Genomic DNA, 27,028 nt, shown 5'->3' with positions numbered 1-27,028 from the left:
CACCTACTCCACCGTTACCTTGGGAAATTTACTAAATGTTTCTAGATCTATTTCTTCTCCTGCGCTCTGAGGTAGTTTGTGGGAAGTGCCTAGGGAGTTATGTGCTAGCGTGGCACATAACTCCCAGTAAATGGCAGCTATTATTATTTCACCCAGCCATGTTACTTGTGTACTGCGACAGCTAGTCGAGAATATTTCAGACAAAGGAAATATTCAGGGTTACATAGAGAGAACCATAGATATAACAAGGACCATATCTAATTTGACTTAGTATCACCATGCCTTGCATGGTTTCAATCACATAAGAGGTGCTCAATAAATATAAGCTGAATAAATAATGAATGAATGTATAAATAAGAGGGTAGCTACCTGGCTTTAATTCATCTAGGCATGAGGCCAGCCTCAACCTCCCTTGTAAGTTTTTCCTGCCCCATCCCCTGCAAGCAGCTGAACACATCTCTCCTTTGTTAGCTGAAATTGTATAATACACCTCAATTAACTAACTGGGAGACCAAGGTTCAAAGTCTGGCTCCATCTCTAACCAGTGGCGTGTCGGTGAACCAAAACATTAGTAACAACATTCCCATTATTCTATTAGACTCTTAAAATAGTCTCCAGTGAGGGAGGGGAAGCAGAGCATGTCATTCTACCCCCTGTTCAGAGGAGGAAACTGAGGCCCAGAGAAGTGAAATGATTTGTCCAAATACCCTCCTCCAGATCAGGAGGCGGTCAGGTAAAAAACCTCTACAGGCTGGTTTGGCTCTATGGGTCTTAAACTGCGACATTTCCTCTTGACCACCGCCTGACTGCAAGTAAGTTCCCCGGTTGTATTGTCCTTTCTGCTACATCCTTCGCTGTTAACTCCCCTCGGGGCTCCCTTCCCCAAAGTCAGCTGTGCCAAGCTGCGCTAGGGATTTTGGACAGCAGAGGGGGCTGCTTAGCCAAACCGGGCTTTCTCCAAATAAGGAAGCGAAAGAAGTATGCTTGCCTGCTGAGATGCAGCCTGACTTCCTCATTCTAACCTGAGTTCTGAGAAGACTCATAGGTCGCAGTAGTACAAAATACTCTAGGGATCTGTAGTACAGAATATAATCCATGAGGAACATGTGCTCTGGTCCTAGCTCTGCCAATAACAATTTGTCACCCCAGGAAAGTCCCTTCATTGAAATGTAAAAAAGTCCTAGCTCAGGGGTTCTCAAACCCTGAGCTGCACATCAGGATCTCCAGGGCTGCTTATTGAAAATACACAATCTGGGGTCCCAAGCCAGACCTACTAAACCAGAATCTTCAGGGGCAGAACCAAGAAATCTATCATTTTACAATTTAAGATCCCGGGATTTTCTAAAGCACAGACATGTTTGGGAACCACTAAACTAGATACATTTGAAGGTTCTTTTTTTCATTCTAAAACTAAAAACTCAAAATGTGTTGATCTCTTTCCCACTTCCATAAAATATGACTGCTTTTATTTCTGGTTTATTGGTAATTGACTGCCTAAAGAACTGTCTTAAGAATGATTTGAAGGCAGGACCATACGGTAGTAATAAAACATGAGCCACAAGTGTGAATACCACATACAATTTTACATTTTCTAGTAGCCACTTTAAAAAAGTTAAAAGAGGAGCTTCCCTGGTGGCGCAGTGGTTGAGAATCCGCCTGCCAATGCAGGGGACACGGGTTCGAGCCCTGGTCTGGGAAGATCCCACATGCCGCAGAGCGACTGGGCCTGTGAGCCACAACTACTGAGCCTGCGCATCTGGAGCCTGTGCTCCGCAACAAGAGAGGCCGCAATAGTGAGAGGCCCGTGCACCGCGATGAAGAGTGGCCCCCACTTGCCACAACTAGAGAAAGCCCTTGCAGAGAAGCGAAGACCCAACACAGCCAAAAATTAATTAATTAATTAATTTTTGTAAAAAAATGTACTTAAAAAAAATTTTTTTTTAAGTTAAAAGAAACAGGTAAAATTAATTTTAATAACATATTTTGTTTAACCCAATACATGCAAAATATCATCATTCCAACTTGTAATCAATATAAAAATTATTGAGATATTTTATATTTTTTCTTTTGTGCTAGGTCTTCATGATCTGGTATGAATTTTACCTATAAAACATATGTCTATTTGGACTAGCCACATTTCAAATGTTTGATGGCTGCATGTGACCAGTGGTTACCAAATTAGACAGGGCTGTGAAGCCACATCAATAGGAGAAAGTGCAATAATCAACTAGAAGCATCCACAACGAGCAGGGACTTGGAGGGGAGGCACTAGTGCCATATAGTTGTCATCACCGGGTAGTGGACACCAAATGGTCTAATTACTAGTTCTCTGAAGATCAGGAAATAAAAAGAAAGATCGAGGGTGACTCGGCCTAGGATTCAATCATGAGGAGGAAACATGATTGAATTCCACACTAGTAATTAGTGGTTAGGAGCACTGTAATTGAGTATAACATTAAAATAAGAAAAAGATTTAACCAAAACAAGTGTAGAATAGACCCAAGCACCAGCACTTGAGAATATATGTTGTATTCTTTCTGTGAAAATAATCTTCCTGACTGTCAGTGTCAATATAACAGGCCTACTGAAGGGCTAATATTGATTGATTTATAAGGAGCATTCACAGCGTGGTTGAATCTCCACTATGAGAAACAGCCAGCTGATACACTGCAGAAGAAGTGGGGGAGGAGGGTATCTATGGCCATGAAAACAATCATGTAATCAGTAATAATAACAGGTCATATTTAAAATTTATGATTTTAAAAAGCACTTTATCCATTCTCATTTGTTCCTCATGACATATGGGACAGGCAGGTGAGATGCATGTCCCCTTTTAGACTGGGGAACTCAGATTCTGAGTGTTTGCCTAAGTCTCATAGCCAGAGAATGAATAGCATAGTTTCTCCACATGAAGCTCGCTGGTCCATATGGGAATTCAACCTCGCCTTCATTATCAGCGAGCTCTTTCCAGCTACTTACCTGATGCAGCTATAAATATCGTTAATTCACTTTTCAAAGGCCTTTCCGCTTCTAACAGATTAAGTTCCTGTTAGCCTCCTATCCACCCCCTCCTCTGTGTCTGTGTCTGCATCTCCTCTGCCAGTCTCTAATCATATGTGTCCCTGGAAGGTGTAAATGCCTTTGCCTCGGGCAAGGATGCCTTTTCTAAAGCACCATGTGGAGCCGCTAGCAAGCTTGTAATGTGGGAGCAGCACTTTTCTCTGATGGCTGAGTCCAGATAACAACTTGCAAAGTCACTCAGGAGGCATGGAAGGGTTTCAAGCTTGAAAGTGATGTGATGAGACAGGATGGTGCGTGAGGCAGGTGTGGTCACCTGCCTCACACACCTATATAGCACTAGAGCACTGTTGTTGAAGTGGAAAGAGAGAAACGGAAATAAAAAGAGGAAGAAGAGAATCATATCATCATCATCATCATCATCATCAATATCGGCTCATCTTTCAGCTCTCAGTTTATATCAGTTCCTCGAGTCCAATCTACCTGTGCAACCTACCTAAAGTAGCCATCCCATCACTCTCTATAAGATCATCATCCTTTACTTTCTGCACAGCATCTGTCACTCTCAGATGTTTTTGTTTGTTATTATCTGTCTCCACTCCAGGTTGACTATCGGGTCCATGAAAGCACAAACTCTTTTATTCACTGGTCTTTCCGCAGATAATACAACTACACCTGGCCCTAGTAAACACTCATTAAATATTAGTTTAATGAATTAATGAGGGGCTGAGCTAAGTACTTAACATGGTTTACAGGTTATATCACTGAATCCTCACATTAATCCAAGGAATTACGTCTTATCATCTGCACTTTACAGGTTCCTAATCTAAGTGTGAGATGATAAGAGTTTATAAGCTGCATACTGTAAGGTCACTAGTAATTGTCTAATCCCCAAAACTAAAATCCTTTTCTCAATGAAGCCTTTCCTCATTCATTCCAGCCTTGCTTCAACATTGGAGACTGTCAACCCTAGGTTTCTCCTAGAAAATCCCTTTTGGATTCTACTCATTCCGTCATTCAACAGAAGTTTGTTAAGTACCAATTATGTACCAGTCACTATTCTAAGGGCTGTGTGTGCAAAGTTTTGATGGCCAAGCAGGAATTGGGAAGGGTCCCAATGTGGCGATGCTGCTTTTCTGGATGCTGGATTGCTTTTTTGCTAACCAATGCATCGTTTCTTCTCAACCTCCTCTATTTTTCCTCTATCCCTCAAATGTGAGTGCCCCAAGGTCCAGCTGTAGGCCTCTCTCTGTGTACATTTCCACCTGTGATGGTGATTTGAATCTACCATAGCCTCTTAAACAGTCACCTATGTGTAAATGCCTCCTAAATCTATAATCTCTAACATGGACATTTCTCCTAAACTCCAAATCTGCATCTCTTTTCTACCTGGACATCCCATTACCACCTCATCTCAACTCAACGACCCTAAAATGGAATCTATCCATGTGCCTCACCCTCCCAAACTAGCTTGCATTCCTGGCATCTATTCTATCAGAGAAGTCACAAGAAAGAAACCAAAGGGGCAAACTATCAGTAGGAGTATTGATCTCACAGGATGATAGTCAGATTGGGAGAGTCTGAAGTACAGTGCCCTAGAAATCAGGGCTGTAAGTACAATGGAAACATTTTCAGCTGCACCTAAGGGTCAGCAAAAGGTCTAAAGGCTTCAGTGTAGAAGGTGGGATCAAGGGCTCCTACAAGAATGTTCAAATCCTTGCAATTAAGTCATTATACACTATTTAAAGCTCCCATTGTACTGATTCCACTTCAATCCCCATGCAGGGATGGGCTAGAGTCAATAAGGAAAACCTTTAACCAAATACACTTTCTTCAAAAGTTGCCCAAAGCATTTGAGTTGCAAAAACAAATGGAATATCCTTGGCCTAATGGATCCAGGTGAAAGGAATGCAGAGATTGCATAAGACTTTAGCATAAGAAGTCAACTCAACCCCTATCACTGGTGGAGGAATTCCCTATACTGCAGAAAAGACAAACTGAATTCATTGAGGACAACCGCTAACCAAAAATCAGCACCTGTGTGCTGCACATTCTTTGAGAAAGAATGCCGTGATTGATGAATGATTTCTGCCATGGTGGGGAGAAAGACACAAGATAATAACAGGATTATTTCACATATTTGCCATCTGGGTGGTCAGATAGTTTTTAGACATATTCTACTAATCATACTCAACAAACATCAACATTTTCTTTCTGTACAATGCAAAAAAGTAGATTTAATTTTGACCAAACATGTTTTATTTGAATTAAGCTAAGGAATAACTGCTAACAATACCATACTTCTAATGTCAAAGCCATGAGTTCGGTCCCTGTGGGCAAGACAACTTTGCTCTAGTGAGCAATTCCTAATTTCATCCCTCTTCAAAGTCACATATTTACTTATAACTACGCTATTCAGTTATGTAAAAACCAAATCAAAATGAAACGCACTGTTGGTATTTAGATGTAAATTCTCCCCAAATTAACCTATAGATTCAGTGCAATCCCAGTCATAAATCCCAGTTTCTTTACAGAAATTGACAGAAGTTGATTTTTAAATCTAAACAGAAATGCAAAGGATAAGCAAAATAATTTTGAAAAAAAAAACCAAAGTAAGGGAACACACACTACCTGATTTCAGGAGTTATTATAAAGCTATCTTAAAAAGAAAATGTGGTATTAATAAAAAGACATACTTACAGATAAATTGAACAAAACAGAGACTCCAAAAAGAGATCCACACATACAAACTCAATTAACGGATAACAAAAATGTCAAGGCAATTCAAACAGGAAAGGATAATCTTTTCAACAAATGATACAAGGGAATAAACCTCATCCTTCCTTTATACCATACACAAATAATAACTCAAAAGGAATCTTACAGCTAAATGTAAGAACCAAAACTATAAAACTTCAAGAACAAAACATAGGAGACTTTGGAGTAAACATTTCTTAATTCAGACCCATGAATACATTTCTTAACTCAGACCCATGAATACAATCAAAATGAAAAACTTTTACTCTATAAAAAAAAAAAAAATTATTAAGAAAATGAAAAGGCAAGTCCCAGACTGGGAGAAAATATCAGCAAAATAGTTACCTGATGAAGGACTGTAACTAAAAAATATAAAAAACACTCAGAACTCAGTAATAATAGCTTAAAAATGATAACATATGCAAATATTTGAACAGTCATTTCACCAAAATAAAAGACATACAGATATCAAATAAGCACACAAAAAGGTGCTCATCATTATTAGTAATTAGGGAAATGCAATTTAAACCACAATGGGATATCATTACACAATTCTTAAAATGGCTAAAATTAAAAAGACTGACACTACCAAGTGTTGATAAAGATGTAACTGAAACTTGCATACATTGCTGGTAGAAATGCATAATGGTAGGACAACTTTGAAAAAAATTGGACAGTTTTTTTAAAAAGTCAAATATATACCTACCATAAAATTCAGACATTTCTCTCTCCTAGGTATATACCCAAGAGAAAAGAAAGTATATGTCCAAAGAAAGACTTATATGCAAATGTTCACAGCAGCTTTATTTGTAATAGGCAACTGGAAACAACTCCGGCATGTCTACCAATATGTGAATGGATAAACAAATTGGAATTCCATACAATGGAATACTACTCAACAATAGAAATGAACAAACTGTTGATACACATGACAACATGGATGGACCTCAAAATAATTAAACTGAGTGAAAGAAATCAGACAAAAAAGACTAATACTGTATGATTCCATTTATACAAAATTCTAGAAAATGCAAAATAAACTATAGTAAAAGAAAGCAGATCAGTGGCTGCTGGGGAATATAGTAGGGGACATAAAGAAACTTCTGAGAAGTATGAATATGTTCATTACATTGATTTCAGTGATGGTTTCACAGGTGTAGGCATATGTCAAACTCATCAAATTGAACACTTTATATATGTGCAATTTATTTTATGGCAATTATACTAAACAAGTTGTTTTTAAAAGCATGAGAAAAGACTAGAAATTTAAATAAAATGTTTAAGAAATTATATTTGATTACAGAAGTACAGACACTATACATTTTCCTTTGCCCTATTTGTATTTTCCAAAATTCTAATATTTATTATTTTTGAAGGTTTTTTCCCTCAAATATACCTTTATATTTGCTCATTATAACAAAGTTAAACAATAAAGGAGTTTAAAAGACAAAAATCTATTCATCACTCTGACTACCAACATCAAATCCCAATCCCAAATTAACCATCATTAACAATGTGGTGTGAGGCTTTCCAGACTTTTTTTAATGAATGAATTAACATGAATTGTGTGTGTGTGTGTGTGTACATACACATATATAGATTTTTTTCCCACTTCTGTGGGAAGTTAGATCATGTAGTTTTAGAGATTACTGAACTAACACTAATTCTTGGAAATGCATGATGCATGATTCTACCAGTTAGAAAAGGGACTTATGACTCAGGTCCATCTCACAGTGAGTCCAGTGGTTCCCTGATTCCACGCCATGTTAAATACAAAATTTCTTGTGCACCCAAACTTATAAATGTGACTGGATCTGGCATAATATTCCTTTTACCCTCACCCATCCAGATTCATTCCCTAACATATTCCCTGGATTTCCATATATAAAAAATATAGAGAGACAAAATCTTCCACAATTTTTGGCACTTATGATCCTTCCCCATGAGTTACACTTTGTACCTGACCTCCTGGTGCCTGCCAAAACTAAGTCTGGGTTAAGTCTACGGGCAATGAGAGTGGTGGGAGGTAGGTATTGAGGAGGATCAGTATTCTACTGTAAAGCTACCACTTCAAGAGAGGCTGTTACAGGTTCTTCAGTCAAGGGAAACTAGACTTCTCCAATATGGAAGGTCACTGCTACTGACCAAAAATGTTCAGCAAAATTTGGAAGTTCAACAAATAACAAATGTTGGCAAGGATATGGAGAATAGGGAACCCTCATACATCGTCAGTGGGAATGTAAATTGTGGAAAACAATAAGGAAGTTTCTCAAAAAAACTGAAAATAGAACTACCATATGACCCAACAATTCCACTCCTGGGTATATATCCAAAAAAAACAAAAGTGCTAATTCGAAAAGATACATGCACTCCAATTTTCACAGCAGCATTATTTACAATTGCCAAGATAGGGAAATACCTAAGTGCCCATCCACAGAGGAACCGATAAAGAAGATGTGGTATATATATATACAACAGAATACTACTCAGCCATAAAAAAGAATGAAATAATGCCATTTGCAGCAACATGGATGGAACTAGAGATTTTCATACTAAGTGAAGTAAGTCAGAAAGAGAAAGACAACCACCATATGATATCACTTATATGTGGAATCTAAAATATGACACAAACGAACTTATCTATGAAACAGAAACAGACTCATAGAGAACAGACTTGTGGTTGTCAAGGGGGAGGAGGGGTGGGTGAAGGAAGGATTGGGAGTTTGGGATTAGTAAATGCAAACTATTATATATAGAATTGATAAACAACAAGGTCCTACTGTATAGCACAGGGAACTATATTCAATATCCTGTAATAAATCATAATGGAAAATAAAATGAAAAAGAATACATATATGTATATCTACATATAACTGAATCACTTTGCTGTACACCAGAAAGCAACACAACATTGTAAATCAACCATACTTCAAAAAATTTTTTTACAAATTAAATTTTGCCATTTGCAGCAACATGGACGGACTTAGCAGGCGTAATGTTAAGTGAAAGTCAGACAGAGAAAGACAAATACTGTATGATATCACTTATATGTCGAATCTAAAAAATATGACAAACTAATGAGTATAACAAAAAAGAAGGAGATTTACAGATATAGAGAACAAACTAGTGGTTACAGTGGGGAGGGAGGAAGGGGTACTATGGGGATGGGGGAGTGGGAGGTAAAAACTATTGGGTGTAAGATAGGCTCAAGGCTGTATTGTACAACACGGAATATAGCCAATGTTTTGTAATAACTGTAAGTAGAGTGTAACCTTTAAAATTGTAGTTTTAAAATAGTATTGTACCAATATAAAAAAAATTTTTGGAGGTTCAAAGTGCTGAGCTTTACTGGAATCTGCCCATATATCCCCATCTTAATTTTCAGGATCCCACTCCTGCCTACACGAAGCATAAATTTAACATACGAGACCTTGTGAGACTTGTGAACTCCATTTGTGTTGTAATTCAGCCACTCACAGGATTAGACTTCGGGTCTGATTTTCAAAAACCTAACCCCATGGCTACAAAAGATAAGCCTTTTTTTTTTTGCAGATAAGTCATAGAAGCTTTGTGTTTCCTTACTTGGCCCTTGAGCTAAGAATTAAAATCCCTGAGCTTATTATTTTCTTTCTCCAAATTCTCTGGTGCCCTTGAAGTAGTTAATCAACTCCAGTCCTTAAATTTTTACTTCCACTACAGTGTTTAATGGTAGCAGCTACTTGGTTATCTTGCTTTCCATAGGCACTTGGCTCCAGGTGACTACAGGTGATCAGTTAAGTAAGTGATTTGCCACTATATACCATATACTATCAGTGTCCCATTTACCAGTGGCAACAGGCTCATTTATGCCATAAAATCAAATCCGATCAAACAGCTAATTCCAGATTCCAATATTTATGGTCTGATTTCCTGGAACCATTCCAGTACCAATAACTGTATCAGAGAGGGTTCGGTCAGGGAAGCAAAATCACTCTGAGTATATAAAATAAATACTTTATAAAATAAATACTTTAATATAGAAATCGGATCTTACACAATTGTGAAAGAAACTGTGAAAGAAATAAAGGTCAAGTAGGGAAAACCAGATGGTCAGAAGAACCACTAACCTGTTAATCTGAGAAGCCAAGAGCAATCAGCCTCTGAAGTATAACCACAAATAAGGAGCTTGTGGAAAGGTCTATGGAAAGCTGTTGCTTCTGTGTTACTACTGCCTCTGTGGGTCCACAGCCAAGCATCTAGTGCTCGGTCTGGGACCCACAGTTAGGAAGATCTGAGAGCACCAAGGACAAACTGGAACCCTCCCAGCACCTGTCTGTCACCACAACTGACCACAACAACCCTCTGAGAGTAATGGCCACTTCTTCACTTCCACCTGCCCAATCTCACAAAAGCTCCTCTTTTGGCCAACTCTTAACACAGAACCATACAGGGAAGGGAACTCTGGGAAATGATTCCCAGTTAAACCAAGCTGACCCAGCATAATCTAGCACGTATAGTATACTACAACATAGGCGTATCATGCTTTCTTTGTTCCTTTATTGATTACATGTACTTAAGTTGACTCTATTAGCTGTTTAAAAGTGCTCCAATAAATATCCTTGAGTATATATATATATATATATATTTTTTTTTTAACCAGTATTTTTTTAGATAAATTCTTAGAATTAAAATTGCTGGGTCAAAGGACATATGCATTTCAAGTTTATAGATGAGTCCAAATTGTCCTCCAAAATGGTTATGTCAATTTATACCCTTTTCTGCCTTCTTTCCTTGTCCACACTGAATATCATTTGCCAATATGATAGAGAAAAATGGCATCTTGCTTTTTTATATCTTTATATCTTTCATATGTCAAGAGATTTATATTTCTTCTTTGAGTTATGATTATAGTCTTTGCTCTTTTTATACAGAGTTAACTTTCTTGTTGATTTTAGGAGTTCTTTATCTTTTAATATATTTTAGGTAAATATTTACAAATATTTTCACTCAGCCTGTAGTTTACATTTTAATTTGGTTTATACTGTTTGACTTTTTGTTTTATTTTGTTTTGGTTAGGATCCTATCACTTAATAATGAAAAATGTCAATGTGTGCTTGTGGGCTTCGTGAAAATATGACTCTATCAGTGTAAAAATTCCCCACTTCAAGAAAAACCACAGATGTATAGATCCAATTGATGGCAGGTTAGAAGCAAAGCTGTCCTAAATGAAGCAAAGAATTATAGCTATTCCTCTGCTCTAAACAACCCAACTGTAATTTTGAGAAAGTTCACAGAATCCTAATTCTGAATACAGAAAATCTCTTTGAATATTTAACAAATAATCGCATTAGGTTTCAGAACTCCAATTGGAATTTCTTAGAGCTTATTCGACCAAGGGATATTAAAAATGAGGCACCCGTGCTATTATCACCACCACCGACCCCTTTTTTCACCCATGGTAGACAGTGCTAATTGATTATTCTTTCTTTCGGAGCCCAGATGTGTTCTAAAAAGCTTTCTCTATGAAGCATTCAAGGGAGCTGTTACCAATCAGTCAGATAAAATCTGTTTTGCCACTCTGTTTCTAATCTAACCTCCCATTTTTAGAGGAATAAATGAGAGTCCAAGGCAGGGATGTGACTTACACAAGAACATTCAGCAAGTTAGTTGCAAAGCCAGAGCTCAAAGCTAGCCTTCTGCCTCCCAATCTAACACTCCTTCCATGGGACCGTTGTATCTTGCCACCACTAGCGAAAGCCCTTCATGGAGCATTTGGTGAAGACCTTTTCAAAGAATGAATACTACATAAATGGTTAATCACAGCATATGTGTCAATAGTATCCTGATAGCTTTAGAGCTGGGTTAACAGGGGACTAAGTTGGGCAATTAATAATCTATAGGAGGCACTGAAATACAATGACAAATCAAAGAAAGTGGAGACCTTGTCTCACTAAAAGCTCCACATGGAATTGGATGAAACACTGAGGATAAGTTGCTTGCAGAGGGCATAGGGAGCAAGGGTCCCATCAAAGAGCAAGCTCAGTACCAAAAGATCGTCTCTAAACTATTGCTCTAGGGACTTCCCTGATGGTCCCGTGGCTAAGACTCCGCGCTCCCAATGTAGGGGGCCCAGGTGCCATCCCTAGAACTAGATCCCACATGCTGCAACTAAGAGTTCAAATGCCACAACTGAAGACCCCGCATGCCCATCCTGCATGCCGCAAAGAAGATGCCGCGGGCCACAATTAAGACCCCGTGCAGCCAAATAAATAAGTAAATATTAAAATAAATAAATAAATAAACTAGTGGTGTAATTAACTTTTGTTTTTCAAAGTGGAGCAATAATAAATTGTTGGGGACAATCAAGGAGAGACTAAAGGCTAACAGAAGCTAGCCTCCTCTCTGTCCCTCCCCCATGCATGTTCCACTTCACCTCTAAACTGATCCTGAGCAAATATTTAAGGACTGTCAATTTAAAGGATCACCACATTATTGGTCTGCTCTGAGCACCAAATCACTGATCCTCAGGAGGCAGTCCCAGGTCTCCAGCTAACTCTGTTTACCCCCCCCCCCAAACTCTACCCATCCTTGCATCTTAACTACTCTACAAAAGCTTTCCTGATTCCCACCCTGCCCACGGTTATCCATTTCTCCTTTTGCTTATCATCTGCATCCTGATTAGGCCCTGGGAATGCCCCACTTGTTATCAGCAAGTACCCCTCTATGGAGGGACAACCTGCTTCTTCTTCTCTATCAGGCACAAACTGTGCCTTTTCCTTATTTGTATGCCATGCAGCACCTGGTTGACACAGTCAGTGCTCACAAAATGTCTGTTGATTAAGTGGCAAAAAGGAAAATTCACAGTGACTCCTGGGCTTGACTTTCAAAGGGTCTGTGGAGACTTTGGAAGCACACAGAGTTCCATTTCCTCAAAGACCTGACTGGGTCCTGTGCCATTTGTGGAAGGGTTCTGCTTGGAGAGGAATGACTTTGAATTGCCTACACTGGTTTTGTTTTTTGAATGACTCCCATTTTATCATAATACTACACATACAGTAGTAATTTGTTTCTATTTGCTCTCATGCCTAAGGCTAGCAACAATTTGTCGTGAGACCCACAATGTAGTTTATGTTATCGTGTATCATAAGGGCTGGAATAAGGGAGAGAGATGAGAAAGAAAGAAAAGTGGGGCAGGAATAAAAGGAGGATGAGGCTGCTGGTAATGTGAGTTCACTGATAAATGCAAATCTTTATCTAGAAGAGTGGCTCTTAACTAGGGGGAGACTGTCCCCCCAGGTAGGTTACCACATTAAATATAGTACATCCAGTTAAATTTACACATTCTAAAATTTATTCATTGTTTCTCTGAAATTCAAACTTAACTATGCACCCTGCATTTTTATTTGCTAAATCCGGCAATCCTACCCAGAGGACACGTGGCAATGTCTGGAGGCATTTTTGATTGTCATGACTTAGGGGTTGTTAAAAGATAAACAGAGGCATATTAAAATTCTTAAGAGTTTATTTGAGCAAAAATCAATTCGTATTGGGCAGTACCAAATGGGAAGTGATTAGGAACCTCCTCCAACAGGAGCTAGGGGCAAGACTTTTAGAGATGAGACCACAGAAGCAATGCAAGGAAAGTATTTGATTGGCTATGGCTTAAGTGGTTGCCCTATTTGGGAAAGCCTAGGTTAGCTGTTTGTGCTTGGTTAGCCTTAGGTTTTGATACCTTAACCTTGGGGCATTTACAGCCTTAGTCGTGGTTGCTTACAGAGACTGCTAAGTAAGGCATTAGAACCACCTCAGTTTAATGACTTCCTTGTTTAATTAATTTCACAGGGCGCTACTGGCATCTAGTAGGTAGAGGCCTGGGATGCTGCTAAACAGTCCCCCCCATAGCAGAGGATGATCTGGTCCAAGATGTCAACACTGCCACTGCTGAGAAGCCATGATGTAGAAGAATAATTTCCATCCCTAAAAAGTACCTAGTATGGCTAAAATAGCACCATAGGAAAACAGTATGCATATGTATACATAAGCATATATATATATATTGTACCCAGAAAACATGTATGCAAAGCTTTTCTAATTTAAATCTACAAGCTGTGATGATCTACAGTTTTATCACAGTAATTTCTCCAATTTCTCCCAGGGGAGATAAGACAAAATTCAGATCACACTTGGGGGAAAAATACTTAGAAATAGTAAGTGATTCTCCAGGATCCCACAGAGCCCCAAGGAAGATAGAACTAAAGCTCACAACTGCTAAACACACTACTCATTCCAATAAAGCCAGCCTCTCTGCACCTCCCCTGTTCAGCTCTCACCACGCTCAGAATAGGGCAATTGCAACGGGTTTTCGCTTCCAAGAGATCAAAAGTTTTCGCAACTGATTAGTATCCAAAAAGCAACAGCCTCCTTTAACCTTGAGATGCAAAGAGCCCAAGATTGTCAAGGGATCTGAAAGGCTGGAGGATCTGATTAGTTTCACATGCAAAGTCACAGGATGGTCCTGCCTACTCTCCTCGAGCAGGAAAGCTGTAATAAGACTCTGAGCTTTACAAACTTGGACTAATTGGTCTGTACCCACCCAGCAGAGTTCATTATTGTCATCCCCATTTCATAAAACACAGAAGGTGGGTAGAAATCTTTTTACTCCACCACCACTGGGCACGGGCTTCTTTATTTCCCTCTTCGGATCACTATACATAAACTCCAGGTACTAAAGGTGGGGATTGCTCTGCTAATTATTCATACTAGAGGGAAGGAAAGGTCTAGAATTAAGTCAAATCTCATTGCATGTGCCTCTTAACATTCCACTTGAAGGTGAGTCCTGGCCTCAAAAAGGTTTAAAACAGTTCAGCACTCTTATCTAACAGTTCAGGAAACCAGGGAGGAAATTGCTGTCAATTACAGCCCGGACTTTGGAGCATGAGCTAAATTGATTTTGAAAGACCTGATTGCTGAACCACTTCCCGCGCACTGGCGGCCAGGACTGGAGCCACGGCTGACTTCTCCAGACGTGCCGTGGCAATCGAGATCCAGCCAGGTGGCCAAGTCCATCCTGCAGCCTGTTGTCACAACGGATTTTCCACTCACATATGTGCAGTTATGTCTGCGTGTCTTTTGTCATCACCTCGCTCTCCGAAGGGCAGCACGTCAGCCTCCTCCAGGACCATTTAATGGCTGGAGAATCTTCCATCACGAGACCCTGCCTGACCAACGAGGTTTATGACAATCCCAGACTCTCTAGGGTTTTCACCTTGATGTTTCCCTTCCTCTGGCACTGATGAGGCTTTATCTTATGCAAGCTGGCAGCTCGCTTTCTCAAATCGGCCAAAGGATACTGGTGGCAAAGAGTTGCCCAGAGAGAGTGTGGCCAGCCAAAGATGCTGGTGGAACCCTCGCTGGCAGCATTGACTCTGGCTGAACAGCTCGGCACTGGCTCCCTCACCCTTTAGGCTTTCCCCTACCTATCAAGAAAAAGGCAAGGCTGATAACAGGAGGTCCAGCCCTACAAAGATTTCTGTTCCCCTTACCTCTCGGGGATGCTTTTAACAGTAAGGTGTGGTGGTTAAGAACAGGACTCAAGTTTCTGCCACTTTGCTAACCTCATACAAGTTACTTTTTAACTGCCATTTCCTCATCTATAAATAGGGGATAATGATACTGAGACCACAAAGAGTTGTAGGGAGCAATAAATGAACCATGGGCACATGGCAAGGACTCAATAAATATGACCTTGTATAGTGGTGGTGGTGGTGTGGGCTTCCCCTGTCAATCAAAGTCATAGGCAAATTTAAGCCTCAGGCCCACTCTATGACACCCACGAAAATCCATCAATCATGGAAAAAACAAACAAACTCCAAGTGGCCTCATTTTCTTGTTAGCCTGTTGCACTCTAAAACCACTCTCTATCCCCACCCAGTCCCAGTGCCCTACTCCTGCCCTGTTTTTAACAGAAATCTACACTACCCTTTGACCTTCACTCAAACAGCCCTTTCACATGCACCCTGGAACACATTAAAATCCTGCTGCCCATTCCATCAAAACTCCTGCTGTCTCCATCGCTCTAGTCTCCTCCAGCATCACAGCATACACACTGGGCTGGCCCTGGGCACTGGCAGGTCACACCACTACCTTCAAAGGGTGATTGAGGAATCTCAGGAGGCCATTCTTGTCCAAGGACCTCCCCACAGTGGTCAGTCTCAGAGCCTTCCTTTTTTTCTTACTGGCCTAAAAGGCCCAGTGTGAAACTTCTAGTTTAGACAACATCAAGTAACCCATGAGCTACTACAGAGATGTTCATTTATTACATGAGAGGTGAAGGAAAGCCACTTCTCTTACTAGGTACCCAGTAAGTCATTAGTTCACCAAAATTGATCAGATTAGTGCATTGAAAAGAGAGCAGACTGAGAGAGCTGGGCCACAGATGGGGAAGTTTTGCTGGGATCATTGGGGAAAACATTTTACTGTACGAAGAACAGGCAGCTCTGGGGACCATAATTATTGGGGGAAGAATGAGGGCTTGATATCTAGGAACTTAGAAGGTAAGAGGCCCAAGACTGTAGGGCAGAGATATAGGAAAGGTCAACCTCTCCCACTTCCTGTCCTGTAGCCTGAGTCCTGTCTCCCTGAACCAGAAGGGAGGATATGCATGTTCATGAACCCATGCTGCTGCAGACAGAAAGGCATGAATATTTTAAATCTACATTTTCTGTTTCTGTCAGGAGCTTGAGAAACTTTTGCAATCAAATTGTGGAAGGCAGGAAATCTGAGGGTAGAAGTCATTACCTTCTTGGGCTTAAAGAACAATAAACTTTTTCACCTACAGGGTCTGTTGGGTAACTCATATCAAAAGAAAGGGGTAGCACAGGGAACTGTACTCAGAACTCTATAATGGCCTATATGGGAAAAGAATCTAAAAAAGAGTGGATACATGTATATGTATAACAGATTCACTTTGTTGTACATCTGAAACTAACACAACATTATAAATCAACTATACCCCAATAAAAATTAAAAAGAGGGGCTTCCGTGGTGGCACAGTGGTTAAGAATCCGCCTGCCAATGCAGGAGACACGGGTTCGAGCCCTGGTCCGGGAAGATCCCACATGCCACGGAGCAATTAAGCCCGTGTGCCACAACTACTGAGCCCGTGTGCCACAACTACTGAAGCCCGTGCACCTAGAGCTCATGCTCTGCAACAAGAGAAGCCACAGCAATAAGCCTGTGCACCACAACGAAGAGTAGCCCCCACTCGCCGCAACTAGAGAAAAGCCTGTGTGCTGCAACAAAGACCCAATGAAGCCAAAAATAAATAAAATTAAATAAATTAATGTTTAAAAAATTAAAAAGAAAGGAAGGGAGGGAGGGAGGAAGGAAGGAAGGAAGGAGGGAAGGAGGGAAGGAAGGAAGGGGTAGCGAGGAACTCGGCGCTTCCACTGCAGGAGGCGCAGGTAATATCCGTGTCTGGTGAACTAAGATCCCACCTGCGTGCCGTGTAGCGCAAAGAAAGGGGCAGGGGAGGGTGCTCCATGTGGGGCTTTTATCACGTCCCTGTGGTGGGTCAGTTTATATGGGAAAAGAATCCAAGGGTAGAAAAGGCAATAATAAATGCAGGTGAGAATAGCACATATTGTACAGTATCTCAATTTATAAAGTCATTACTTTAGGTGACTGGAAACACTTGAAGTATCAAACGTAATTTTTTTGACCTCTATAGATGCCATTAACATTTGGCATCTAACTCCCTGATGTCTGCACTCCTAAAACTAAAGAGGAAAAAAAGTAGGCAGACACAGTAGGGTAAAAACTCTCCGCCCACCACCCCAAATCTCAGTGATTTGAGAGATAAAGGTTTACTTCTCATTCCCATCACAGTCCAGTGTGGAATGCAGTTCCTCAAGCACCCAGATCCTTCCAGTGAATTCTCTCTTTGGAGCTGGTCAAGAAGGGAGAAGGAGAGAGCCCAAAGAAGGCTTCCTTGTGCTTAACCGGCTCAGCCCAGAGGTGACTTACATTACTTGAGCTTATATTACATTGGTGGGAACTAGTCACATGGCCCAGACTTAATACAAGGAGCTGGAGAAACATAGTCCAATATATGTGCCCAGGCAGAAGAGAAAACGGATTGGCAAGCACCTAGTCTCTACCATAGCAAGAGACATTAATTTTAGCATCTAGTCAGTTTCACATTTGGTTTTCCCTTCATTAGCACAATATATAGTGCAGATTATGGTTGGGCTGAGCAAGATTCTAATACAAAGTAGTCAGAGGAATCATCTTTCCCTAGATTGCCACATCCTTGGCAGGTTTGCTGTCACTTCCTATTTCCTGACCATAACAGACATAGCTCATTAATCATGACATTCTTCCCTATAACTCTAGTCACAGCCCCACAATCCTTCTCAGTATAGAACTACAGATATTCAGGACCAATGGATCAGAGGCAGCATGTAATACAAAACCTATTTTCATCAAGAATCATTGGATTCTTTCCACCCCTTACATTTTATAGATGAAGGAACTGAAATTTAGGGAAGTAAAATAACTTCATTCACTGACAAAGTTCTCTTTTGTCCCTACTATATATTAGACATGCTAAGTTTAAACAATACTCCTTCAAACAAGATACAGGCCTGCCTCCAGGAACTTAAAGGACAGTGGGAAGTCAGATGAGAGGAGGGTAATTACAATACAGTGTGACAAGTGCTACAAAAGAGGTAAGGGCAGGATGCTATGGGAGAATGTGACTGACATCTAACCTGCTCTTGATGAGGGTTAGGCAAATCTTGCTAGAGGACGAGCCATCTACGCTAATCATAAAAATGAACAGACTTTAGCCAAGCAAAGGGTGAAGCTGAAGGATAAGAACATTTCAGGCAGAGGAACCAGCCTGTGCAAAGATCAAAAGGTAAAAATCAGGATGGCAATATATAGAAAACTGCAAGAAATTTAGCCTGACTGGACCCCACAATACAGAGAGATGAAATTAAGGGTGTATCAATTAGCTGCTGCTGTGTAACAAACCACCCAAAACTTAGTGGCTTAAAATAATAACATCATTATTATTGCTCATGAGTCTGTAGTTCAGCTGAGCTGTTCTTCTGGTCTTGGCTGGCTCATTCATGTATCAGCAGACAGCTGAGAGCTGGGCAGGTAGTCTCTCTCTCGCATGTCTGGGCATTAGCTAGCTATAGACTGGTTTAGGATAGCCCTGGCTGTGACAGCTGGGCTCTCCTCCAAATAGTCTCTCATCCCCCTGCAGGCTAGCCCGACCTTGTCCACATGCCAGTGGCAGGATTCCAAAAGAAAGAGCAAAAGCACTCCAAGCCTCTGATGCCTGGGCTCAGAAATAACACAGTGCCACTTCCAGTGCATTCAGTAAGACAAAGTGACAAGGACAACTCAGAGTCACGAGGTGAGAAAACAGACTCTACCTCTTGATGGGAGAAGCTACACAATCTTTTTGCAAAGCATGTGCGTACAGGGAGGAAGAATTTAATCTATTTTTTAAAAAGTCAACCTGCCACAGAGGGAGAGCAGTGGCAAGAGGTAAACCTGCAAAGGTAGGCAGGTCCAAGACATAAAAAAGTCTTGCTTTCCAAACTCAGGTGTTCAGAGGGGCAATGGAGAAACAGGGAAGAGCAGCATGTTCAGATGTGAACTCTAGAAAAGTGTTACTTTAACCCAAAAGATAGTTGATGAAGGCCTGGATCATGGCAGGAGAGACGGATTGCACAGTGATTAGATTCAAGAGATAACTACAGATACTACCTGTTGTGGGCGTGGAAAAGAGGGAAGCACCTAAGGTTTTATAGCTGGTGAGTAGAAGAGCTAAGATTAAAGCCAGGCCTTCTACATCCTAATCTCTTGTTACTGCCATTCTTCCCATGAGTACAGTATTTTAATTAAGTTCATGGATTTTTCCATCCCTCCCCTACCAGTTACAGTGTTTCCTTGGCTGCTTTCTGAATCCATTACCAGGAAACAGAGGCACCAAGGCCATTCTAAGAAGTAAACCTCATTGAGATATGAAGCCCTGCTTATCAGAGCTAACTATCAGCGGTAGAAAGCCGTTAGAGATAGGGAAATAACAATAGACCCTAATAACAAAGGGTGTCCACCTGGTGTGGCCTGGAAAATCATTCACCGTTGTTAAAGAAATCCTGCTTATTGCTGACCCAGGAGCATGCTTCTCAAAGTTGCTTATGTGATCAGCAGCTCAGTTGCAAATCAACACCTGTCATTAGGAGCATTCACCATTTTGACTTTCAATTTAGGACTCATATTTGAAACCATTTTGTTTTTCTCTGCCTACAGCATCTCAGTCCTTTGGCCTGTCTCTCCCAGTCAGCAGTCTGCAGGCCTCAGTTCAATTTTAACTGCTCTAAAGAATGGCTTCTTTAGAGAGAGCTCTCACAAGTGAATCCCATGCATGCCAAATCAATATTGCCCATATTTTGTCTGATCTTTGCAAACATACCCTCCAAACCTGATGAAATCTACCTAATTGATTTTGTAGGTCATGGTGACAAACAGAAACTACTTCTGTTTATTTATAGTGGATAATTGTCCATACACTGCACTTTTCTAGCAAGGGGCTTAAATCAGTTTTTGAATCTTCTTTCACTTAATATTACACCTTGACAGGTATGAGTCAGCTGTCATTATTCCTTTCTTTTTTTCAGGTCCATTGTGACAGCTGATCTCCAAAGATGGTCTCAATAATTCTGCCCACCCTTTATATTGCACACCCTTTTGCAGCAATTCCCACCAAGAAGTGGAATCTGTTTCCCCACCTCTTGAATCTGATTTGGCCTCATCACTCACATGAACCAACAGAATATGGCATGAGTGACACTGGGCAACTCAATTAGCCTTGCAGCTTCTGGTGTGGCTCTCCTGGAGCTGCTGCCATGTTAATTAATGGGAGCCTGCCAAGCTAGCCAGCTAGCCAGCTGGAGGATTAAGCAAGAGAATGTGTACTAAGTCCCCAGCACATAGTAGGTATTCCAGTACATGTGAGTTTCTTGCCTCATTTTCTATAGTAATCAGTTCCTATCTAGGTAAGGCTTGAATTAAACTAGTAATTTCTGCACATTTCTTTTTAAGAGTAGGAGAATGGTTGTTCCCTCTTCCTTGTTCAGAAATGTACTAAGAACCTGGTGTGATTGTGGCCAGTTGAAGCGTGTCAAATATGATTACCATCTGAAGGACAACAGCAGGGTTCTTCAGAAACCCTCTGCCCCTTACTGAGAGAAAGGGTTCACTTTGTAATATGTTCTCAAGCAATGAGCACAGAGAGGACTTTGAGTTCTGAATACTAAGTATAGTTCAAAAATCCAACTCATTGGAAAGGAAAAAGGAGAATCACAGGTTTTACAACAAAGTCACTCTTCAGGTTCTCGGAATCAGTTTAAAAGACCAATTTTACTGTTTGCCTGCCAAACCTGAGTATTTTCGTCCTATGGCTGCTAACTGCATAGGTCTCCATGGGTCCCCAAGGCCTCAGAGACTGGGCTGCTGTAGCAGGAAAAACCAGTCAAACTGGTGGAGGGCAGTGCAGCAGGTGGCAACTTACTCCTTCCTTGGAGTCCTTTGAGGTTTACAAGGAGAAAGGGGTGTGGGAGGTGGGTGGTGGCAGTGGTGAGGGTAGTGTGACATTTTCTTGCCAAGACTGTGTGACAGCAGCAGTGGCAGAGCTGATAACAGTCCAAAATCTGGATAGTCATTAATAGAAAAAAATACAGTGCCTGCTAAAACCTCCTGACCACCAGCAGGAAATACAATCAACCAGGGTCTGTGGTCTTTCAAAAGCACCCATCCAAGACTCCAATGCACGCTCTTCCATTCGTGGAGGCTGTGCCCATATATAGCGTGCTCTGGGTGCTAGGGACTGAGAACAGAGAAGGGAGGAAGTGAGAAAGTCAATAAGCCCCACAATCAGGTGGGGAAGGTTACTCCTATGCCAGTTTTCTTTGGCATATGAGTTGATGCTTGCCAATACTTGCAATGAATTGAAGCCTGTATGAAAGTTATTTTAGTGAGTAGAAATCGTGACTCAATACTCCCGATTTGAGCAATGTCACATTTTTTTTTTAAATAAATTTATTTATTTATTTATTTATGGCTGCGTTGGATCTTCGTTGCTACATGAGGGCTTTCTCTAGTTGCAGTGAGCAGGGGCTACTCTTTGTTGCGGTGCGCAGGCTTCTCACTGCGGTGGCTTCTCGTTGCTGAGCACAGGCTCTAGGTGCGCAGGCTTCAGCAGTTGCGGCACGTGGGCTCAGCAGTTGTGGCACGCAGGCTCAGTAGTTGTGACGCACGGGCTTAGTTGCTCCATGGCATGTGGGATCTTCCCGGACCAGGGCTTGAACCCATGTCCCCTGCGTTGGCAGGCAGATTCTTAACCACTGTGCCGCCAGGGAAGTCCCAATGTCACATATTTTTATTTTTATAAACCATACAAAATCCACCTTCATGTCCCAGATGACACGGTCAGTGAGAAGATGACATCTGTCATCAGTCATTTTTGTGGCTTCTCCTCTCTGTCTTGGTTTGTATCAGAGCATGGGTGTGGTGCACTTCGGGGAAAAATGGAGGTAAGAGCTCTGGTCAGTCCCTGCTGGTCACTATCATCACCACTGTGCCTCCTAATATGTGTGTGAGGGTTGAGAGCTGCTCCCTCCATTTGTTGGTACTAGCCACTCTGTGTGCTCGCTCCTTCAGCCTTCCTCTCCTTAAGTCCCTAGGCCACAGGGGCTGAGACATTCTTCCCAAGAGCACAGCAGCTACACAACCACCTGCTGGCCAAGGGCCTGTGATTTTTGAAGGGTTTTGTACAAGAGGCAGCCCAGATTTCAGACACCCTACACAGGAGTCTACAACCCCCATCCCGCCCCCGTCTTCAGGACAGAACTTCAGCACAGCCCTCTCATCTGGAAAATAAACAAGGTGGTCAATGCACCCGTGGACCAGGAACCTGAAACTCAAGGCTGCCTGCCCTTCCTCAGATGTGAATGGAAAATCTACCTCCTCATTCTTTGGCTCTGAGTGCACCACAATGAATAAAACAAAGCATAAACTAAGTAATTATTAATGACGGCCTCCCTGATGCTGAACCATGGTCATTTCTCTGTCTTTCCACTGTTGGTAAATAACAGTAAACCTTTCCTGATAGACGTAGAAATGCAAAGTCACTTACACAACTTGTCCATGCTTTCTCTGTCCAACCTACTGTGGTCTCTAAGACAGTCAATTCCCAGGGAGTCATCACCAATTGTTTACTTTTCAGTATAATTACAATATCATGCACAGCTAGGCAGTTATGTATAATGATCCCTTCTAATAATAATTATCATCATCATCATTATCATTATCATATATTATCATTTATTGGGAGACTATTTTGTAATAAGCACTATGTCAAGAGATATACTTGCATTACCTTATTTTATCCTCGGAACAACCCATAGAAGCAGGCATTATTATCCCCATTTTCCAGCTGTGAAAATCAAAGCTCAGAAAGATTAAATTGCCCATGACCACCAGCTAATACATACAAGAAGTGAGGTCAAGGATACATTGTCTGACTTGAGAGCCCAAGCTTTGAACCTCTAGGATACGTAGTCTCCCTACCACATACAGGATATGCCCAAGCGTGGCTTACTAAGCCCCCGCCCGCCTCTCCAGACTTTTGTACAGCCACACATTTCAGGTGCAGCAAAGAACATACAACTCCCTGAACACGACCTGCTGTTTTACACCTTGGAGCCTCAGTTTCTATGCATCACTCTGCTAGGATCACCTGCTCCCCACCGCTTTTGCTCATTCATCTCACACAAATCAGCTGAGACATAAGTTCCCCAGGAAACTTTCCCCAGGCTGGGTTTGTGTCCTCACTCTGTTGTCCCCTAGCACTCTAGGCATTCGTCTGTCATTGTCCTTACCACATCATATTGTAGTATTATATTTCCTGTTTATTTATCTGTCCTACTAGACTTTGAGCTCCTTCAAAAACAGGAGTTATGTAATATATGTTTTTATATAATATATAGTCATATATAATTTATATAATATATATTATATTATATATAATATATGAGTCCCTTGAGCCCACTGTTAACTAAAGCACAGATGAAATGACAAGGTAGCTGTGTCAAAATATTAAAGCGTATCTGTATATCAATCAGGCAAATGGTATTTATATGTATATAAATATATACATATATACATATGTCCTGTTATATACATTAACGTTTTATTTTATGATACATTTGTATTTTATATATATTTTTAATCTCCAACACTTCATACATTCCCTATTGTGTATCAGATACTCAATAAATATTTGCTGACTTGTACTTCCAACAATGTTAAGTGAGTTTCCCATGCTTATCTAAAAGTATTACCCACAGCTTTGAAACAATGTTAAAAATGACCACCATTTAATTCAACCAGTATTTATCACAGTCACTAAAAGAGCACAAAGAGACCTTGGCGAAAATTTAGTTCACAATGGCATATAGATGAAAGACTCTGTCTGGAATGGGAAGCAAGGAGCTGAGTTCAAGTCCCTCTTAGCTACTTTCCAGCTCAGGCATTCGTGACCTCCCTGAGCTTTGGTTGGCTCATCTGTGGAACAGGGGGAATCGTACCTTATCTACCATGAATGGTTGGTGTGAGGATCAATTAGAATATTTATGAATACTGAAAACATTATATAATTAAATAGCTTTGTTTTGTTTTTGCTTTGCGTAGAGCCTGGGGCATAGTAAATGTCCAATAGTTGCCAATAAAATGAATTAATGATTAAACTCTTCATTCTCTGGTTAAGATATCAGAAGTCAGATTAAATAACTTGCTTAAGTTTCCCCCTAAACTATAAGCTCACAGAAAGCAAGACATTTTTTTATCCCCAGCACCTAACACAGTACCTGGCCCATGGTAGATGCTCCATGCGTTTGTGGAAGGAAGAAAGGGAGGGAAGAAAGGAGGAACATCATATAGCTGGGAGTGACTGAAAAAAGGCCCTTGCGCCTGATTATGGCATTAGGTACTCTAGGTCAGTGGTTCTCAAAGTGTGGTTCTGAGAAACAGCAGCACCAGCACCAAGCGGAAACTTGTTAGAAATGCTCAGACTTCATCCTAGACCTTTTGAATCAGAATCTCTGGGGGTGAGTCCCTGCAGTCTAGGTTTTAACAAGACCTCCAGGAAATTCTGATGTGTGCCAAAGTTAGACATCATGGCTGGAGGAGAAACTCTTCATCATCCGCTTATATCTGACACTAAATGGACAGAAAAGGGTGAATGTATTTATGGCTTTTAAATAATGTATTCAAAAACCCTAATGCATATTATTTTCATTGTCATTTCCTTCTGACTTGATATATTTATGATACAAGGGGGGTACATTGCTGGAAAGACTGCATCAATAATGCAATATGTTTTTGGTTAAAAATAACATTTACTGAATTGTTTTCTAAGTATAGAAGACTACATGATCATTGCTAATAATATGGATAATACTGAAAATTGTAATGACACTTACATAGTGTTACTATATACCAAGCACTATTCTTTTTTTTTTTTTTTTTTTTGGTTTATTTTTGGCTGTGCTGGGTCTTCGTTGCTGCTTGAGGGCTTCTCGTTGCAGTGGCTTCTCTTGTTGTGCAGCATGGGCTCTAGGCGCATGGGCTTCAGTAGTTGCAGCACGTGGGCTCAGTAGTTGCGGCACACAGGCTTCAGTAGTTGTGGCGCACGGGCTTAGTTGCTCCGCGGCATGTGGGATCTTCCCGGACCAGGGCTTGAACCCGCGTGCCCTTGCATTGGCAGGCGGATTTTTAACCGCTGCGCCACCAGGGAAGTTCCCCAAGCACTATTCTAAGCAGTTTTCCTACCTTAAATAACTTATTACTCAAAACAATCCCATGAGGCAGGTATAGTTTTTATCATCCTCATTTTACAGAGGGAAAATTGAAGCATGTAGAGATTATGTAACTTGCCAAACAAAGGTCACATGGCTGGTAGAGTCAGGATTTATATTCATGTGGTCTAGCTCCAAAATTCTTGAGATTAACCATGTTATACCATAAATCACCCATAATTTAGAGATAATCACTGATTATTAATATTTACAGAGAATTCAGAATTTTCCTTGAGGTTGGTAAAATATATATATATAAACATATATAAATATACACACATATCTGTGCATTTACATATGTGCATATAATATATTGATAAACATATTTATTTGTTTATAATTTATTTATTTACATGTAACTAATCTTAATAGTTTTTACATTTTTAACTTATTTTTATATTTTTTACAAATACATTTATTTACAATTTAAAAAATAAAACTGGGTCATATGCTGCTATAACCTAATTATTTTATTTAATAATATATTGTATACACATTCCAATATTACTACAACTCTACAATAATTGTAATGGCTGTACTGAATTGTCTTCTAATTTATTTAATCAGTTCTCTATAGTGAACAATCAGATCATATCCAGTGTTTTGTATGGTAACACGGTAATGAACATCTCTGAACTTAAAGTGTGACAATCGTGCACTTCAGTTTTGAATCTCTGAATCACTCTTTTTTATTTATTTATTTATTTAATTTTATTTATTTTTGGCTGTGTCGGGTCTTAGTTGCGGAATCTTCGTTGTGGCATGGAGGCTTCTCTCTAGTTGAGGCGTATGGGCTCAGTGGTTGTGGTGCACGGGCTTAGCTGCCCCTTGGCATGTGGGATCTTAGTTCCCGGACCAGGGATTGAACCTGTGTCCCCTGCATTGGAAGGCAGATTCTTTACCACTGGATTCAGGGAAGTCCCTGAATCACTCTTAAACATGGGCCCACATAAATAAAGAAAAATAACTCTCTCCAAACAGTACATACAGTCCATAAACTTTCTCACTTTAATACTTTATGACAGCAAAATCTAATTATGCCCCACTGCCCAGCAGCAAGACTATCTAATAATTGTACATGTCATTTAAAAATACTGAGTGACAATTTTATTAGCTTTATATTAAGGAAACCACAGGCACTATCTTCAGAGTTTCAGAGATGTAGTAAAGGAAGAACTGAATAGCAATAAAAGGTCAAAATATTTATGAAGGAAAATAAAAGCTCTCCTTGCATCTAGATTCATCCCAAAGGCTAGACAGTGTCTAGAACATAGCAAATGTTTTGTGAATGAGTATCCATCTAATACCAGTAAATAGATGAAAACATGAGAGAAACTAGA

The 27,028-nt window shown here is 40.5% G+C and overlaps 1 long non-coding RNA gene across 14 annotated transcripts in view; it reads right to left on the bottom strand.

The window, feature by feature from the left end:
- Window positions 1-27,028, bottom strand: part of LOC309622884 — a 745,101-nt gene that overhangs the window by 692,659 nt on the left and 25,414 nt on the right. The gene's annotated exons all lie outside the window — the stretch shown is intronic.

The sequence above is a fragment of the Balaenoptera borealis genome (assembly GCF_965194805.1).
Source record: "Balaenoptera borealis genome assembly, chromosome: 2".
Taxonomy (NCBI): domain Eukaryota; kingdom Metazoa; phylum Chordata; class Mammalia; order Artiodactyla; family Balaenopteridae; genus Balaenoptera; species Balaenoptera borealis.
This window is presented reverse-complemented; position numbering and strand designations above follow the sequence as displayed.